At 44.0% G+C, this 11,289-nt stretch overlaps 1 long non-coding RNA gene across 1 annotated transcript; it reads left to right on the top strand.

Moving 5' to 3' along the window:
• Positions 1–8,622: 8,622 nt before the first annotated feature.
• LOC149975140 (uncharacterized) lies at positions 8,623–11,289 on the top strand. The gene is made up of 2 exons (XR_016488847.1): positions 8,623–8,746; positions 10,650–11,289. It is a non-coding gene; the product is annotated as an uncharacterized LOC149975140 (long non-coding RNA).

The raw sequence follows: 11,289 nt of genomic DNA, 5'->3' as shown, positions 1-11,289 counted from the left end.
AATTTCAAACACAGATTCAACCACAAAGACATCACCAAGAAGGGCACTAATGGTAAAAAAAAAAAGAAGAGGACATTGAATATCCCTTTGAGCATGGTGAAGTTATTAATTACAATATGGATGGTGTAGCAATATACAAAGTTAATACAAAGATACAGGTGTCCTTCCTAACTCAGTTGCCGGAGAGGAAGGAAACTGCTCAGGGATTTCAGCATGAGGCCAATGGTGACTTTAAAACGGTTACAGAGTTTAATGGCTGTGATAGGTGAAAACTGAGGAAGGATCAACAACATTATAGTTAGTCCACAATACTAGCCTAATTGTCAGAGTGAAAATAAGGAAGCCTGTACAGAATATTCTCAAAACATGCATCCTGTTTGCGCTGTGCTGAATACAAAGTCTTATGTTTGTGGCAAATCCAATACAACAAATGACTGAGTATCACCATATTTTCAAGCATAGTGTTGGCTGCATCATGTTATGGGTATGCTTGTAATCGTTAAGGACTGTGGAGTTTTTTAGGATAAAAATGAAACGGCATAGAGCTAAGCACAGGCAAAGTCCTAAAGGAAAACCTGGATCAGTCTGCTTTCCACCAGATACCGGGAGATTAATTTGTCTTTCAGCAGGCCAATAACCTAAAACACAAGGCTAAATCTACTCTACACTGGAGTTGCTTACTAAGAAGACAGTGAAGGTTCCTGAGTGGCCGAGTTACAGTTTACCTAAATCTACTTGAAAATCTATGGCAGAGCATGAAGAATTTTTAAAAGAATAATGGGCAAATGTTGCACAATCCACGTGTGGAAAGCTCTACAGACATTTCCTTCGACCTCATGGCTTGGTTTTTGCTCTGACATGTATTGTCAACTGTGGGACCTTATATAGACAGGTGTGTGCCAATCCAAAGCATGTCCAATCAATTGAATTTACCACGGATGATCGATGGAAACAGCATGTACCTGAGCTTAATTTCGAGTCTCATAGCAAAGTTTCTGAATAAATAAGGTATCTGTTTTTTATGTTGAATAACTTTGCAAAAACCTGTTTTCACTTTGTCATTAGGAGGTATTGTGTGTAGATTGATGAGGACAAAATGAGTAAGGCTGTAATGTAACAAAATGTGGAAAAAGTCAAGGGGTCTGAATACTTTCCGAATGCACTGTAGGTAGGCCTACCTATGTTAGCACATGTTGAATGGAAAAATCCTGATAATATACACAGTTGTTTTGTGAGAAGGTGTTAATGTTCACAGTTAGCTGAAAAGTACCAGTGGCTTGCCTTGGGCCCAAAGTGAGAGCAGGTCCGCCAGAACCATGGTCCGGTGAGATACGGGTGCTGCCCCGCGTAGATGGAAACAGAAAACTCTGATATGGAAATGCATCATTAGTCTCTTGGGACCTCTCTTTTTATCTGCAAACAGAGGCTTTCACAGCTTTCCATATCTTAGGACAGAAAACATCTCAAAGACACAGGCTTCATTAGACTCCAAATTAGACATCACTGAATATTATGTTGCTATTATCTCTCTGTCCTCATAGTTTTCCTCTAGGGACTGGAACTGGAGAATCTTTTCATAATGTCCTCCCACAAAATGATTTTGACTCAGAAAAGGTTGGTGACGACTGGTGTAAAGTTAGTTGAGTTATCTTACAAAGTAGCCTACTACTAGTAGTATACATCGTTTTTTTTTTTTTTTACATTTTCAAAATGTATTTACTTACTTGAATAGCTAACAGTGCCTCTGTTTTTTGGGTCCTTACAACAACGAAATAATGGACAATGTTCAAGATATATCCGGTGGTAGCAAAGCGCAGCCAGTAGCCATGTGGATGAATGGAGACTGGGCAAAAGGTGTGTACGTCACCAGAGCGGTTTAGAATGTGTTGTGACGTTTGACTTTACCAGCGTAATCCACTTTCAATTTCAATAAATATAAATCGCAAGACTGTCGACCACACTTCATAACTTGAAACAAGCATACGCAACAACTCTGTTCAAAATGTGTCCTACCCGGACAGAAAACAGTGACACGCAGAACCCTTCTACAGGGCTATGGGGGAGGGTTCTTTAACTGTAACATCCATTCAGAATTTTTCCCCTGGGAGCCAGCAGCCCATTCAAACCAATTTTGCAATACAAAATTCTCCAGACATTCAAGGGAGGCGTGACAACGATGTGATTTCGAAGGTATGGCAATGTGAGACTATACTCATAGCAATCCCTCATTGCTCAATCAGAAGATGCTCGATAGCAGGATGCTCATATCAGATTTCTTGATCCAACATCCTCTCACTCTGTATCTCTTACAGTCAGTAGACATGGAGGATGGGAAGCCTGATCTGCTGCTGGTCAAAGAGGAGACAATAGAAGACAGACCAAAGAGCATTGATCTGCTGAGTGGACTAAAGATGGGGGAGCAAGGTAAGAGAGAAATACATATAGCCTGCATACAGTAATAGATCTTCAATTGGAATAGTGATGCACCTGTGTTAGTAAAATTATTATTAAATGACTGAACAAATCATTTTAAATGGAACAGTGACTAAGTAAACTTATACTCGGTTTTATTATATCTGATTAACAATATGAGTTCATAAGATGGGATTGTGTGACACAGACAAGGAGTAATTCAAGTTAATAAACACCATTCCAACTAGGAAGAAAGAAGTGGACTGTGTAAACAGATAAGGTCGTTAACCTATGGCTGAACCGACGAAACTGAGCTCTGGGGTGTTTAAGATAAGACAGTGAGTGCATTCCTGGTTTTCTGTTAATTAGAACTGTCAGCTGAGTGGTGATCGATAATGTTGAGGGGTCAAAAGTTACCTGGGAGTGTGTTAGTAAGTTAGAATGAACTTTTCACCTCACTTTGTCCCGGTCGAGAGGAGGGGATTCAAATCAAATCAAATCAAATCAAATTTTATTTGTCACATACACATGGTTAGCAGATGTTAATGCGAGTGTAGCGAAATGCTTGTGCTTCTAGTTCCGACAATGCAGTAATAACCAACAAGTAATCTAACTAACAATTCCAAAACTACTGTCTTGTACACAGTGTGAGGGGATAAAGAATATGTACATAAGGATATATGAATGAGTGATGGTACAGAGCAGCATAGGCAAGATACAGTAGATGGTATCGAGTACAGTATATACATATGAGATGAGTATGTAAACAAAGTGGCATAGTTAAAGTGGCTAGTGATACATGTATTACATAAGGATACAGTCGGTGATATAGAGTACAGTATATACGTATGCATATGAGATGAATAATGTAGGGTAAGTAACATTATATAAGGTAGCATTGTTTAAAGTGGCTAGTGATATATTTACATCATTTCCCATTATTAAAGTGGCTGGAGTTGAGTCAGTGTCAGTGTGTTGGCGACAGCCACTCAATGTTAGTGGTGGCTGTTCAACAGTCTGATGGCCTTGAGATAGAAGCTGTTTTTCAGTCTCTCGGTCCCAGCTTTGATGCACCTGTACTGACCTCGCCTTCTGGATGATAGCGGGGTGAACAGGCAGTGGCTCGGGTGGTTGATGTCCTTGATGATCTTTATGGCCTTCCTGTGACATCGGGTGGTGTAGGTGTCCTGGAGGGCAGGTAGTTTGCCCCCGGTGATGCGTTGTGCAGACCTCACTACCCTCTGGAGAGCCTTACGGTTGAGGGCGGAGCAGTTGCCGTACCAGGCGGTGATACAGCCCGCCAGGATGCTCTCGATTGTGCATCTGTAGAAGTTTGTGAGTGCTTTTGGTGACAAGCCAAATTTCTTCAGCCTCCTAAGGTTGAAGAGGCGCTGCTGCGCCTTCTTCACAATGCTGTCTGTGTGAGTGGACCAATTCAGTTTGTCTGTGATGTGTATGCCGAGGAACTTAAAACTTGCTACCCTCTCCACTACTGTTCCATCGATGTGGATAGGGGGGTGTTCCCTCTGCTGTTTCCTGAAGTCCACAATCATCTCCTTAGTTTTGTTGACGTTGAGTGTGAGGTTATTTTCCTGACACCACACTCCGAGGGCCCTCACCTCCTCCCTGTAGGCCGTTTCGTTTCGTCGTTGTTGGTAATCACTGTTGTGTCGTCCGCAAACTTGATGATTGAGTTGGAGGCGTGCGTGGCCACGCAGTCGTGGGTGAACAGGGAGTACAGGAGAGGGCTCAGAACGCACCCTTGTGGGGCCCCAGTGTTGAGGATCAGCGGGGAGGAGATGTTGTTGCCTACCCTCACCACCTGGGGGCGGCCCGTCAGGAAGTCCAGTACCCAGTTGCACAGGGCGGGGTCGAGACCCAGGGTCTCGAGCTTGATGACGAGCTTGGAGGGTACTATGGTGTTGAATGCCGAGCTGTAGTCAATGAACAGCATTCTCACATAGGTATTCCTCTTGTCCAGATGGGTTAGGGCAGTGTGCAGTGTGGTTGAGATTGCATCGTCTGTGGACCTATTTGGGTGGTAAGCAAATTGGAGTGGGTCTAGGGTGTCAGGTAGGGTGGAGGTGATATGGTCCTTGACTAGTCTCTCAAAGCACTTCATGATGACGGAAGTGAGTGCTACGGGGCGGTAGTCGTTTAGCTCAGTTACCTTAGCTTTCTTGGGAACAGGAACAATGGTGGCCCTCTTGAAGCATGTGGGAACAGCAGACTGGTATAGGGATTGATTGAATATGTCCGTAAACACACCGGCCAGCTGGTCTGCGCATGCTCTGAGGGTGCGGCTGGGGATGCCGTCTGGGCCTGCAGCCTTGCGAGGGTTAACACGTTTAAATGTCTTACTCACCTCGGCTGCAGTGAAGGAGAGACCGCAAGTTTTCGTTGCAGGCCGTGTCAGTGGCACTGTATTGTCCTCAAAGCGGGCAAAAAAGTTATTTAGTCTGCCTGGGAGCAGGACATCCTGGTCCGTGACTGGGCTGGATTTCTTCCTGTAGTCCGTGATTGACTGTAGACCCTGCCACATGCCTCTTGTGTCTGAGCCGTTGAATTGAGATTCTACTTTGTCTCTGTACTGACGCTTAGCTTGTTTGATAGCCTTGCGGAGGGAATAGCTGCACTGTTTGTATTCGGTCATGTTACCAGACACCTTGCCCTGATTAAAAGCAGTGGTTCGCGCTTTCAGTTTCACGCGAATGCTGCCATCAATCCACGGTTTCTGGTTAGGGAATGTTTTAATTGTTGCTATGGGAACGACATCTTCAACGCACGTTCTAATGAACTCGCACACCGAATCAGCGTATTCGTCAATGTTGTTTTCTGACGCAATACGAAACATGTCCCAGTCCACGTGATTCTGTTAAGCAATGAAATGACATCATGTTATTTGTATATAAACTGTTGCTCGTGGGAACGTGGCAGCGCGCTCCGAGAATAAATTCTGTTACCTATTATTGAAATGGCTGGTCTCCGTCTATTTTATGCAAACAAGAATCTTACAAATTCTCATAAAATAGATGAAGGGTTTTCAATTAAATTAAAACACATTGGCATAATTAAATTACAGTAACAACCTGGCTATTTATTCTTCATTCATAAAATGAAATCAACAAACTTGTGTTTACATACAAAAACACACAATGTATGAACTTGACCTGGTAATTGACAAAAAAACTTAATGTAGAGCTTTCTCTGCCATGTTTGCAAAGTCTATTTTGTAACCTCTTTCTGTAGGTGATTGGCTGGAGGCTAACAGAGGAGACTGGGCGGCCATCTTGGATTCCCAGACGGGTGCAGCCAAGGGCTTGGGGGACGACATCACTGAGCTGGCCAGCACCAGAGGCGACATAGTGGAGGTCAGTGGATGGGACAGCATCCTCATCTCTGGGCTGAGGAACAACATTCTTAACCACAACCAGAAACAGACTGTCAAACCCAAAACAATAACTAGACTTAGTCTCCATGACAACAGACTGACTGAGACCAGGGCGAGGTATAGATTTTGTCTGCGGGACAGGGAGGTTTTGGTATGCAGCGGAAGAGAACAGACACATACTGGGCTAGCGATGCTCCGTCCTGCTCCTATAGTTGTGATTCAGAGAGACTGATGGCGCCTCAGGTTAACCCCCTAACAGGTGCTGCCTTCAGCCTGCCTTCTATAGGATATATCAACTGGAACATGGACCCTGCGACTACACAGACACCCAATGGCCTTCGTCCTCCTCAAACTCTCCTAATGTTAAACCAGACCTCAGACAATGCCTGTGCCTCAACACTAAATGGCAACACAAGCCCATTGACAAATGACAGTAGAAGTAAGGCTATCAGTAGATCCGGTGGCAGAGAGAAGCGCTTCCTGTGTTCATTCTCTGGGAAAGTCTTCAGTTTCCCCAAACAAGTGGAGCTCCACCAGAGGATGCACATGGGAGAAATAGTTTGGCTGCCATCTTTGTTCCCGGGCCAGTTTCTCCCAGTTGTCCAACCTGAAGAGGCACCAGAGAGTCCACACGGAATAAATCCTACATCTGCACTGTGTGAGAAGAGGTTCTCCCCCCAGCACCATCTGAAAATACACATGAAAGTCCAGAAAGGCCGTTCGCATGTACACACTGCGCAGAAAAAATTCTCAGAGAGGAGCTACCGGATAGACCAGAAAAAAGGAGGAGTACAGGTGGCGACTGAGCACGCACCCCTGAGGGGCCTCCGTTTTGAGGATCAGTGTGGCGGATGTGTCGCTACTTACCCTTACCACCTGGGTGCGGCCCATCAGGAAGTCCAGGATCCAGTTGCAGAGGGAGGTGTTTAGTCCCAGGGTCCTTAGCTTAATGATGAGCTTTAGGGGCACTATGGTGTTGAACACTAATGATCATGATCATTAATAAGCAAATTACAGACACCTCTTTAAATCTGCGTATTCCTCCAAAGCTCAGTTGTCCTGAGTCTGCACTACTCTGCCAGGACCTAGGATTAAGGGAGACACTCAAGTGTTTTAGTACTATATCTCTTGATACAATGATGAAAATAATCATGGCCTCTAAACCTTCAAGCTGCATACTGGACCCTATTCCAACTAAACTACTGAAAGAGCTGCTTCCTGTGCTTGGCCCTCCTATGGTGAACATAATAAACGGCTCTCTATCCACCAGATGTGTACCAAACTCACTAAAAGTGGCAGTAATAAAGCCTCTCTTGAAAATGCCAAACCTTGACACAGAAAATTTAAAAAACAATTGGCCTATATCGAATCTCCCATTCCTCTCAAAAATTTTTGAAAAATCTGTGGCGCAGCAACTCACTGCAGACAAACAATGTATACGAAATGCTTCAGTCTGGTTTTAGACCCCATCATAGCACTAAGACTGCACTTGTGAAGATGGTAAATGACCTTTTCATGGCGTCAGACCGGGGCTCTGCATCTGTCCTTGTGCTCCTAGACCTTAGTGCTGCTTTTGATACCATCGATCACCACATTCTTTTGGAGAGATTGGAAACCCTAATTGGTCTACACGGACAAGTTCTGGCCTGGTTTAGATCTTATCTGTCAGAAAGATATCAGTTTGTCTCTGTGGATGGTTTGTTTTCTGACAAATCAACTGTACATTTTGGTATTCCTCAAGGTTCTGTATTAGGACCAATATTGTTTTCACTATATATAAACCTCTTAGGGATGTCATTCGAAAACATAATGTTAACTTTCACTGCTATGCAGATGACACACAGCTGTACATTTCGATGAAACATGGTGAAGCCCCAAAATTGCCCTCGCTGGAAGCCTGTGTTTCAGACACAAGGAAGTGGATGGCTGCAAATGTTCTACTTTTAAATTCAGACAGAACAGAGATGCTTGTTCTAGGTCCCAAGAAACAAAGAGATCTTCTGTTGAATCTGACAATTAATCTTGATGGTTGTACAGTCATCTCAAATAAAATTGTGAAGGACCTTGGTGTTACTCTGGACCCTGGTCTCTCTTTTGATATCAATAATATTTGAAGGACAGCTTTTATCCATCTACGTAACATTGCAAAAATCAGAAAATTATGCAGAGAAATTAATCCATGCTTTTATCACTTCTAGGTTAGACTACTGCAATGCTCTACTTTCCGGCTACCTGGATAAAGCACTAAATAAACTTCAGTTAGTGCTAAATACGGCTGCTAGAATCCTGACTAGAACCCCAAAAAATTATCATATTACTCCAGTGCTAGTCTCCCTACACTGGCTTCCTGTTAAGGCAAGGGCTGATTTCAAGGTTTTACTGCTAACCTACAAAGCATTACATGGGCTTGCTCCTACCTATTTTCTGATTTGGTCCTGCTGTACATACCTACACGTACGCTACGGTCACAAGACGCAGGCCTCCTAAATGTCCCTAGAATTTCTAAGCAAACAGCTGGAGGCAGGGCTTTCTCCTATAGAGCTCCATTTTTATGGAATGGTCTGTCTACCCATGTGAGAGACGCAGACTCAGTCTCAACCTTTAAGTCTTTATTGAAGACTCATCTCTTCAGTAGGTCCTATGATTGAGTGTAGTCTGGCCCAGGAGTGTGAAGGTGAACGGAAAGGCACTGGAGCAACGAACCACTCTTGCTGTCTCTGCCTGGCCGGTTCCCCTCTCTCCACTGGGATTCTCTGCCTCTAACCCTATTACAGGGGCTGAGTCACTGGCTTACTGTTGCTCTTCCATGCCGTCTCTAGGAGGGGTGCATCACTTGAGTGGGTTGAGTCACTGACGTGGCCTTCCTGTCTGGGTTGCCGCCCCCCTTCGGGTTGTGCCGTGGCGGAGATCTTCGTGGGCTATCCTCGGCCTTGTCTCAGGATGGTAAGTTGGTGGTTGAAGATATCCCTCTAGTGGTGTGGGGGCTGTGCTTTGGCAAAGTGGGTGGGGTTATATCCTGCCTGTTTGGCCATGTCCGGGGGTTTCTTCAGATGGGGCCACAGTGTCTCCTGACCCCCCCTGTCTCAGCCTCCAGTATTTATGCTTTGTGTCGGGGGGCTAGGGTCAGTCTGTTATACAGTGCCTTGCGAAAGTATTCGGCCTCCTTGAACTTTGCGACCTTTTGCCACGTTTCAGGCTTCAAACATAAAGATATAAAACTGTATTTTTTTGTGAAGAATCAACAACAAGTGGGACACAATCATGAAGTGGAACGACATTTATTGGATATTTCAAACTTTTTTAACAAATCAAAAACTGAAAAATTGGGCGTGCAAAATTATTCAGCCCCCTTAAGTTAATACTTTGTAGCGCCACCTTTTGCTGCGATTACAGCTGTAAGTCGCTTGGGGTATGTCTCTATCAGTTTTGCACATCGAGAGACTGACATTTTTTCCCATTCCTCCTTGCAAAACAGCTCGAGCTCAGTGAGGTTGGATGGAGAGCATTTGTGAACAGCAGTTTTCAGTTCTTTCCACAGATTCTCGATTGGATTCAGGTCTGGACTTTGACTTGGCCATTCTAACACCTGGATATGTTTATTTTTGAACCATTCCATTGTAGATTTTGCTTTATGTTTTGGATCATTGTCTTGTTGGAAGACAAATCTCCGTCCCAGTCTCAGGTCTTTTGCAGACTCCATCAGGTTTTCTTCCAGAATGGTCCTGTATTTGGCTCCATCCATCTTCCCATCCATTTTAACCATCTTCCCTGTCCCTGCTGAAGAAAAGCAGGCCCAAACCATGATGCTGCCACCACCATGTTTGACAGTGGGGATGGTGTGTTCAGCTGTGTTGCTTTTACGCCAAACATAACATTTTGCATTGTTGCCAAAAAGTTCAATTTTGGTTTCATCTGACCAGAGCAGCTTCTTCCACATGTTTGGTGTGTCTCCCATGTGGCTTGTGGCAAACTTTAAACGACACTTTTTATGGATATCTTTAAGAAATGGCTTTCTTCTTGCCACTCTTCCATAAAGGCCAGATTTGTGCAATATACGACTGATTGTTGTCCTATGGACAGAGTCTCCCACCTCAGCTGTAGATCTCTGCAGTTCATCCAGAGTGATCATGGGCCTCTTGGCTGCATCTCTGATCAGTCTTCTCCTTGTATGAGCTGAAAGTTTAGAGGGACGGCCAGGTCTTGGTAGATTTGCAGTGGTCTGATACTCCTTCCATTTCAATATTATCGCTTGCACAGTGCTCCTTGGGATGTTTAAAGCTTGGGAAATCTTTTTGTATACAAATCCGGCTTTAAACTTCTTCACAACAGTATCTCGGACCTGCCTGGTGTGTTCCTTGTTCTTCATGATGCTCTCTGCGCTTTTAACGGACCTCTGAGACTATCACAGTGCAGGTGCATTTATACGGAGACTTGATTACACACAGGTGGATTGTATTTATCATCATTAGTCATTTAGGTCAACATTGGATCATTCAGAGATCCTCACTGAACTTCTGGAGAGAGTTTGCTGCACTGAAAGTAAAGGGGCTGAATAATTTTGCACGCCCAATTTTTCAGTTTTTGATTTGTTAAAAAAGTTTGAAATATCCAATAAATGTCGTTCCATTTCATGATTGTGTCCCACTTGTTGTTGATTCTTCACAAAAAAATACAGTTTTATATCTTTATGTTTGAAGCCTGAAATGTGGCAAAAGGTCGCAAAGTTCAAGGGGGCCGAATACTTTCGCAAGGCACTGTATCTGGAGTATTTCTCTTGTCTTATCTGGTGTCCAGTGTGAATTTAAGTATTTCGCTCTTTCTTTCTTTCTCTCTCTCTCTCTCGAAGGACTTGAGCCCTAGGACCATGCCTCAGGACTACCTGGCCTGATGACTCCTTGCTGTCCCCAGTCCACCTGGTCGTGCTGCTGCTCCAGTTTCAACTGTTCTGCCTGCTGCTATGGAACCCTGACCTGTTCACCGGAGGTGCTACTTGTCCCAGACCTGCTGTTTTCAACTCTCTAGAGACAGCAGGAGCGGTAGAGATACTCTCAATGATCGGCTATGAAAAGCCAGCTGACATTTACTCCTGAAGTGCTGACCTGTTGCACCCTCGACAACCACTGTGATTATTATTATTTGAACATGAACATTTGAACACCTTGGCCATGTTCTGTTATAATCTCCACCCGGCACAGACAGAAGAGGACTGGCCACCCCTCATTGCCTGGTTCCTCTAGGTTTCTTCCTAGGTTTTGGCCTTTCTAGGGAGTTTTTCCTAGCCACTGTGCTTCTACACCTGCATTGCTTGCTGTTTGGGGTTTTAGCTGGGTTTCTGTACAGCACTTTAAGATATCAGCTGATGTAAGAAGGGCTATATAAATACATTTGATTTGATATTATGTCCAATGTATCGTCCATGTAGAAAAAAAATGTCTCATTAGGATGAATAATATTTGACAAAATTCTATGCGCAAAGCATTTAACAG

Source organism: Oncorhynchus mykiss, chromosome 19, assembly GCF_057628025.1.
Source record: "Oncorhynchus mykiss isolate SJ-2025 chromosome 19, ASM5762802v1, whole genome shotgun sequence".
Classification (NCBI taxonomy): domain Eukaryota; kingdom Metazoa; phylum Chordata; class Actinopteri; order Salmoniformes; family Salmonidae; genus Oncorhynchus; species Oncorhynchus mykiss.
The sequence above is the reverse complement of the archived record's forward strand: the minus strand, read 5'-3'. Positions and strand labels throughout refer to the sequence as shown.